General features: G+C 34.7%; 1 pseudogene; it reads left to right on the top strand.

Moving 5' to 3' along the window:
* Positions 1-1,866: 1,866 nt before the first annotated feature.
* Positions 1,867-3,809, top strand: LOC18428116 (3-ketoacyl-CoA synthase 6-like; annotated as a pseudogene).
* The last annotated feature ends 4,799 nt before the right edge of the window (positions 3,810-8,608 follow it).

The following is an 8,608-nucleotide window of genomic DNA, read 5'->3' as shown; positions in this document are numbered from 1 at the left end:
TGGCAACTCGCGTAAGCAGTGTTGTAAACCAAATGATCTAGAATCGCTGAATTAAATTGGGTGGTGGGAGTTAATAGTGCAGATGTGAATAGTTTTCATTGAGGACAGTCGTAGTTGTTTTACAAGACTTGTACATCTGATCGTTACAGCTTTGGAAGCAAAGCAAAATAACGTGGGAAAAAAAGAGGACAAGACGTGTAAGAAAAACAGTCGATATCTAAAATCCGGCAAGAAAACGGCGAGTAATAACGGGTTATTACCAATTGATGTATAACAACATCGATTAGGAAAGTTCAAGTGAGGTGCAAGTGGGGATGATACAAGCCTTCATTTATGCCCCATCTGCCCCATACATCATCTCAACCATTGGAAAATTATGGATTCCCCCCCCTTGAAATGTACTTTGCTTCAAGGCGAAGGCTTTATTTATGAAAATAGGGAAAATTATGAATACTCTTGAAATGTATTTTGTTTCAACCTTCATTTATGCCCCATCTGCCCCATTCATCATCTCAACTGTTAGAAAATAGAGAAAATTATGGATTCCCCTTGAAAAGTACTTTGTTTTAAGGAGATACAAGTCTTCATTTATGAAAATAGCGGAAATTATGGATACCCCCGAAATGTACTTGGTTTAAGGATATAAGCCTTCATTTATACTCCTATCTGCCTCATCCATCATCTCAATTGATAGAAAATAGGGGAAATTATAGATACCCCTTGAAACGTACTTTGTTTCAGGGAGGAAAATGATTTCAAAATAGGTTTTTGAGTTGAAAGAGAAAAAAAAAAAAAAGGTTCCAGTTCATGGAAAAATGATTTTTTTAGCTTTTTGAGACGATCGCACAGGCAAGGTATACATACGTGAAATTGAAACAGAAATGTGATGTTGTAAATGGGGTAAGAAAACTCGGCAGGTTCTGGTGAGTCAGCCAACTCACCTATTACTGTGCAGTCCCTTGTCTATCTAACGTCTATATGTAAGATGGATGTTAAAAAATATTCCATCCACTAAAAGTTAAAATGGCTGGTGAAGAAAATAATTCAAAAAATAATATTTATATTTTTTGAAAAAGAAACATACTATAAAATTTAAGAAAAGTTTATATAGAGCCGAGGCTCTAAACAATCAAATTTGAGCCCACCTCAAAAATTTCACTAGAAGAGGTTGTTTTGATGCCCAAACATCATCAAATTGATCATCTCGACATCAAGAGCATGGACATGAGAAAAAAAATGGATTTCAAGATTTGGAAATAATGTATTTTGTAACGCATTTTTGGACCGTCAATTTTTATAATTTTCAAGTTTTCATAGATCTGTCGATCTACATTATTTTTAAAGCTTTAAACTTTATAAATAAATATAAAAATATATTTGAAGACTATCACAAAGATTTCCAATATTGAAACTGCATTTCTCAACACTATTTAAAGGTAGGCTCTAATGTGACTGTTTAGAGCCTAGGCACCCATAAAATTTTGGATAAAAAATAAATATATTTTGTAGCCCGCATAAAAATAGTGTGAGAGACTCACCAAATATAAAATAATAATAATAAAAAGTAAGAGATTGAATTTAATCTGAGGGTTGAGGGACGTAAAAGTACACCAGCAGGAGTGATCCTTCCCTTGGAAAATAACTTTGGTATGTAAGAAATTAATGGTGGATGTATGAAAGGACGTGGCCCTTGTGCAACTAGAGTGTAATGAAAGTTAGAGAGAGAAAATAATTGAGCTCGACTGATATAGATAGAGACCAAATTGTAGAGAGAGAAAGAGGGAACGTGACAGCCCACAGAACCCAACCCTCCCCCTTTAAAACCCACCCCTTGCACCAAATCACCAAAAACCGGCGAATCTGCTGGAAAGCGGCTTTCTCTGGCTGAATCGCCGGAAAAACCTGAGAGAATCCCACAAACACAAAGGGAAATCAGCCATGGCAGCCTCTCAAAACATGCCTAATTTCCAGAGCTCAGTTAGGCTCGAATATGTGAAACTTGGTTACCAGTACCTTGTAAAACACCTTCTCACATTTCTCTCAGTCCCTGTAATGGCAGCAGCTGCCGTCAAGCTTTTACGCATGGGTCCGGAAGAGATCCTTCGCCAGTGCGACTCTCTCCACTTCGGCCTTGTCCAAATCTGTGTTCGTCAGTCTTCATCGTTTTCATGTCCGGTCTCTACTTTATCTCCAAGCCACACCCCATTTACTTGGTTGATTACATATGTTATAAGCCACCTGGCAGTTGCAGATTTCCATTGTGTACAATCCTAGAGCATGCTAGACTCATGCCCTTCTTAGATCCAAAAAGCATAGAGTTTCAGGTTCGAATTCTGGAGCGTTCCGGTTTGGGGGCAAAGGACCTGCGTGCCTCCCGCTCTCCTCTACATACCGCCAGACCCGACCATGGCTGATGCTCGAGCTGAGGCTGAGCTTGTTATCTTCGCTGCCATCGACGATTTATTTAGACGCACAGGGATAAGGCCTAAAGATGTTGATATCTTGATAGTGAATTGCAGCCTGTTTTCACTGACTCCTTCGCACTCAGCCATGGTGATCAACAAATATAAGATGACGTACAACATCAAGAGCTTCAACCTCTCTGGAATGGGATGCAGTGCCAATTCCATCGCTATCGATCTAGCTCGTAATTTAGTGCAGGCATGGTTCTTCTAAAATACCAAGAATATGCACATAGGGTAACTAAACTTACTAATTATTCTTGAAACTCCTGCAACCTAAAAAGCAATTCAGTTATTAAATAGATTTATTTTTTCCTTAAAGCAATTCAGTTATTGCATAGAATTATTTGTTCTTTGGGGATAGATTACTCAAAATTATGCCCTTTATGGCGCAGGCCGTTATGACAGATTTTTAAAACCCTGATGGTGTTTATTCAGGTCATGCAAATGTGTACGCAGTGGTGGTGAGCACCGAGATCATCACCCCCAACTGGTACACCGGCAGCCAGCGATCCATGCTCCTCCCAAACTGTCTCTTTCGGATGGGGGGTGCCTCCCTCCTGCTCTCGAACCGCCACCGCGAGAGCCGCCACGCAAAGTACCGTTTGGTGCATGTTGTGCGCACCCACTGTGGTGCTGATGATCGTGCCTACCTCTGTGTTTCCAGGAGGAGGATGTCCAACGAAACGTCGGTGTATCTCTCTCCAAAGATTCATGGTTGTTGCAGGTGAAGCCTTCAAATCGAACATCACGTCCATCGGACCCCACGTTTTGCCGGCTTCCGAACAACTGCTCTTCCTTCTCTCTCTAATTGTTCGAAAGATATCGAACCTGAAGTTGAAGGCTTATGTTCCTGATTTTAAACGAGCTTTTGAGCATTTATGCATACATGCTGGAGGGAAAGCAGTGATCGATGAACTGGAAAAGAATTTGCAGTTAGTCTCCTGAGCATGTTGAGGCATCAAGGATGACGCTTCATAGGTTTGGGAACACATCATCGAGTAGTTTGTGGTATGAGATGAGTTACATTGAAGCTAAAGGGAGGATGAAAAAAGGGGACAGGGTTTGGCAAATTGGGTTTGGGAGTGGGTTTAAATGCAATAGTGCCGTTTGGAAGTGCAACAGAAGCATCAAAGCGGAGGGTGATGGGGTATAGGCGGATTGCATTGACCACTACCCTCTGCATATCCCGGAGGTTGTCAAGCTCAAGCACTTATAGAATGTGTGTATTGTGGATATGCTTCTTTTTTTAGGAAAATATATATTATTGACAATATATATGCTATATTTGTGGTAAAATTGGATGTTGTAACATATGTTACATGGAAATAGATACTATTTGTAACACATATTTAAGTGTAAAAAATGAGTATCTACATATATGCACTTGTGTACATATACATATCTATTATATATTAAGAGAGAGGAGGTCCTTTTTATTATTGTGACATGTCTTTTTTTTCTATAATTCTTCTATCTCTCTATTCTCTCTCTTCCTCTCATTCCCAATGACACTCTCCTTCTCTTTTTTCTTAAATATCTCCCCTAAAATCAATTTCTATATTTCTTTAAATCTCTCCCCCTATATTTATCTCTTTACCATTCTCTCTCGGCAAATTCACAAGGATCCCATGAGGTTACCTGCTCACTTCAAGGGGACATCTCATCATAAAGCATTACCTAATAAATTCTTAGAGAATTTCATACTTGCAATAGGATTTTGCATTTATGGTCTATGATTTTTTTTGTTGATAGGTGGTGCTCAATTTAGTATATTAATTTTGTAATTATGATTTATGTTTTTGGACTGATACACGTGTTAAATTGTTGGTAGATATTTGAGAATATGTGGGAAATTGAGTAAAAAGATAATAACAAGGTATGCTCCAACTCCATGCATATACATTATGTTGATGTTCCTCTATTTTATTTTTTGTTTTTTAATTTTGAGGTCTTAATAATATTAATAATAATTCCTATTTATAAATATAGTATTATTATCATAATAATTTGTTATATATCTTATATTATGATGTGCTCATACTGTTGTTTAAGGCATTTTTATTATTGGATTTTATATTATTTTATATTTCCCTCTTACTTTGTTTTACTTAAGTATTTTTTATTTTTCAATGATAATGAACTTCAAAAGCATGAACTTCAATAGTTTCTCTATTTCATTGTAGGTAAATAAGCTTTTTAGTTGCTTTTTCTGGCTCCTGTGACTTAAAGTTCCAACTGTTTGGGCTCTGGCTTTGCTGTATTGGAACATGTTAGTTCATTTTTTGGAAAGAACATTTCTCTATTTTATTGTAGGCAAATAAGATTTTTGGTTGCTCTCTCTAGCTCCTATGATTTAAAGTTCCAAATGTTTGAACTCTGGCTTTGTTGCATTGGAATATGTTAGTCCATTTTAGGCAAAAAACATTTATCTATTTTATTGTAGGCAAAGAAGTTTTTTGGTTTTTCTCTCTAGCACTTGTGATTTAAAGTTGGGAAATCAGTGTGATCGTGACAATGGCAAATTTTGAGGAGCTTCGAAAGGATACGTACGGAGTTTTTTTATTTCATTTGCCATTTAACTTAATTGCACTTTTATTTATTGAATTAATAATTTTTTTATGTGATCCAAAATAAAGAAGTATATTGTTGGGCTTAAATAATTTCTGATATTGACCTTTTATTTAGGAAAAAGGGCACATTATATATATATATATATATATATATATATATAGGATAGCATGAATAATTGGATAAATGTAGCTAATACTCGACAGATAAATCAATTTTTAACTTTTGCATATTGACATTTTAGTAATTTTAGATCCCTATATACTAGGGTATTAGATTTAGAATAAAAATTCAGGATTTTGCTTTGAATTATTATATTATAAAATTGAAAGTTTTGTTTTGATTTTTTATGATATTTCTATTATTTGTTGATGTGATTTGCAAGAAAAACATAAGGTATATCACTATTTTTGTTTGTCATCCCATTTTTATAAATTCACATGTAATCTTTCCCAGCTATTTCTCTATCTCTCTTCCTCTCTCACTGTCTTTTGAATATATATATATATATATATATATATATATATATATATATATATATATATATATCATGCTGGTCAATAGTTTCAGAAAAGACTAAAACGTCGTCAATATATACAATCATGAATTAAGTATAAGGAGTAAAAATATAATTTATTATGTGTTAAAATTTAGAGGGGGCATTCTTTAAGCCAAACGACATTAAATTCCATTCAAAATGTCCAAAAGGTACCGTAAATGCAGTCTTGTATTTATCTCTTTCTATGATTTGTATTTGCCAATAACCAGATTTCATATCAATTAGAAAATATTTGGGCTTTAAAAAGCCTGTTGAGTAAGTCCCTCTTATTAGGGATTGGATATCTTATCCATCTTAAAGCTTTGTTCAGATATATTCATCATCTAAATTTTTTTTTAATGGTTTACTATACTTAAGAAACCATTCTCTAATTCCTCGGTTTTCATCAGAATAGAAATCTTTTCTCAAGAGCTCATAGTTAATTTTAAACTCTTCTTCTATTTGAAGCATATGGACATTCCCATCAAGGAAATTTGAATTATATCCCATATCAGAGAAAGTAGGTTCTATCGATCTATCAGATCCTTCTTCGTTTGTTGTAGGAGGAACATTAATCATGTAAGTAGGGTGACAGATTTGTTGATTTTCTAATTGGTCCAATCCTTCAATAATAGGCCCTTTTCTTCATTATCTTTATTTTCACGCTCTGTTTGAGGCACAGAAAAGAAGGACATTCTAGGTGGTTGCCTTGGAATCTGAGGGGTTTTGTTTCGATCTAGAAGACTGTGACGTAGACGGGAGAACCGTATCTCAACTCTTTCTTCGGCATATTGTGTTATTTGGCCTATGTTCTGGTTTTACACTGGCCTTGGTAGTATTCCATTTTTCAGGTAGCTTGACCTGATCCCAACAAATTGTTTTAGGAGTAATAAGATTTGATTTCTCAACATTAGTCTGAAATAAGACTGTTTGTCCTTTGGTATCAATTTTTTTTACATTAGGACAAATAGTAGTCATAGCTTTATAACAAACTCTAAGGGTGACAACTATGTTTTGTGACTAGACATCCATGTCAAAACCATTGGTTAGCAAATTTAAAGTTAAAACTTTCATTATGTTTGGGTTAGTTAGGAAAACAGAGATTCCTGGAAAATAGTTAAAGTAGACAGGTCCTTCATACAAACTGGATTCTACAGCTCCTTATAAGGAATCCATAAACTTCATGTGCCTACTATCTCGGAGGTAAAGTAAGATTGATGTTTGTAAACCTGATCTTGTCGAGGGTTTTATTCCTATTTGAACTAATCCTATATGAAGATAATTATATTTTCTTTTCCTAAAATCTTCTATCCTGGATTTAGTCAATAGGCTAATAGTAGTTTCAGTATTAAGAATAGACATTGTTTTTTCTTCGGTCTTCATAGCATAGTCACTTTTAAATTCAAAAGTTTCTTTGCTATAAATTTCAGAAGTAGAGACCTTTAGTATATTCCAATTATTCGAATCTCTTTCAGTATTTTAATACTCCTTCTTGATGAACTAGATTCATTATCAGATCTTTGTGAACTAGCTCTAAAAACACTTTCCATCGAATCAAAAGTATGACTACCTTTTGAGTCAATAGAGCGATTACACACTCGAGTCAACAGAGTCATTCGATTTATGGCCTTCTTGGGCTCTGACCATGACTTATGGCAGCTTATCACTACTACGACTTTAAGGCCTGTCACTAATCCGACTTTGATGAACAGTTTTTTAGCAGAACTTGAACAGAGTTCTGATATAACACTATTTATCAGCGTAAGATCATTGGCTCTGATACTATTCCTTAAATTTATGTGTATAAATGTTATTCTTGCTGATACTGTTTAAGAATTACAGACATCAGTCTATGTAATTCTTGCTGAAACAACTAATCCTGCTGCTTTGTCGGCTTGTAAAAAGATTGTCAAATGTTTCCAATGCTGGTCAATAGTTTCAAAAAAGACTAAAACGTCATCAATATGTTCAATCATGAATTAAGTATGAGTAAAAATGTCATTCATTGTGTTGAAATTTAGAGGGGGCCTTTTTTAAGCAGAACGACATGACATTTCATTCAAAATGTCCAAAAGGTACAGTAAATGCTGTCTTGTATTTATCTTTTTCTATGATTTGTATTTGCCAATAACCAGATTTCATATTAAATTTAGAAAATATTTGGGCTTTAAAAAGCCTGTTGAGTAAGTCACTCTTATTAGGGATTGGATATCTTATCCATCGTAAGGCTTTGTTCAGGGGTTGATAGTTAATAACCAACCTAGGGACTCCTCTTTCTTTTTCAGAAGCCTTTTCTACGTAAAACGCTAGGCAGCTCTAAGAAGAATATGATTTTCTAATTAATTTTTTATCAAGAAGCTCTTGTATTTGCTTTTTACAAAGTTCTAGAAGCCTATTGTTCATTTGAATAGGCCGAGATTTTGTTGGAATAAATTTTTCATTGAAGTTTGGTTCATACGGTATTTCTACCATATGTTGCTTTATGGTTTATGGACATTAATTCTTTGTTTAAGATTGTTTATCGTTTGCTGTCAATTTTTTTTGCATTAGGACAAAATAATAGTCATAGCTTTATAACAAACTCTATAGGTGACAACTATGTTTTGTGACCTGACATCCATGTCAAAACCATTGGTTAGCAAATTTAAAGTTAAAACTTTCATTATGTTTGGGCCAGTTAGGGAAACAGAGAATCTTGGAAAACAGTTAAAGTAGACCGATCCTTCACACAAACTGGATTCTACAGCTCCTAATAAGGAATCCATAAACTTCATGTGCCTACTATCTTTGAGGCAAAGTAATATTGTTGTTTGTAAACCTGATCTTGTCAAGGGTTTTATTCCTATTTGAACTAATCCGATATGGAGATTATTATATTTTCTTTTCCTAAAATCTTCTGTCCTGGATTTAGTCAATAGGCTAACAGTAATTTCAGTATTAAGAACATATACTGTTTTTTCTTCGGTCTTTATAGCATAGTCACTTTTAAATTCAAAAGTTCCTTTGCTATAAATTTCAGAAGTAGAGATCTTTGGTA

Source organism: Amborella trichopoda, chromosome 13, assembly GCF_054954075.1.
Source record: "Amborella trichopoda isolate Santa Cruz 75 chromosome 13, AtrichopodaSantaCruz75HAP2 v2.0, whole genome shotgun sequence".
Taxonomy (NCBI): Eukaryota; Viridiplantae; Streptophyta; class Magnoliopsida; order Amborellales; family Amborellaceae; genus Amborella; species Amborella trichopoda.
This window is presented reverse-complemented; position numbering and strand designations above follow the sequence as displayed.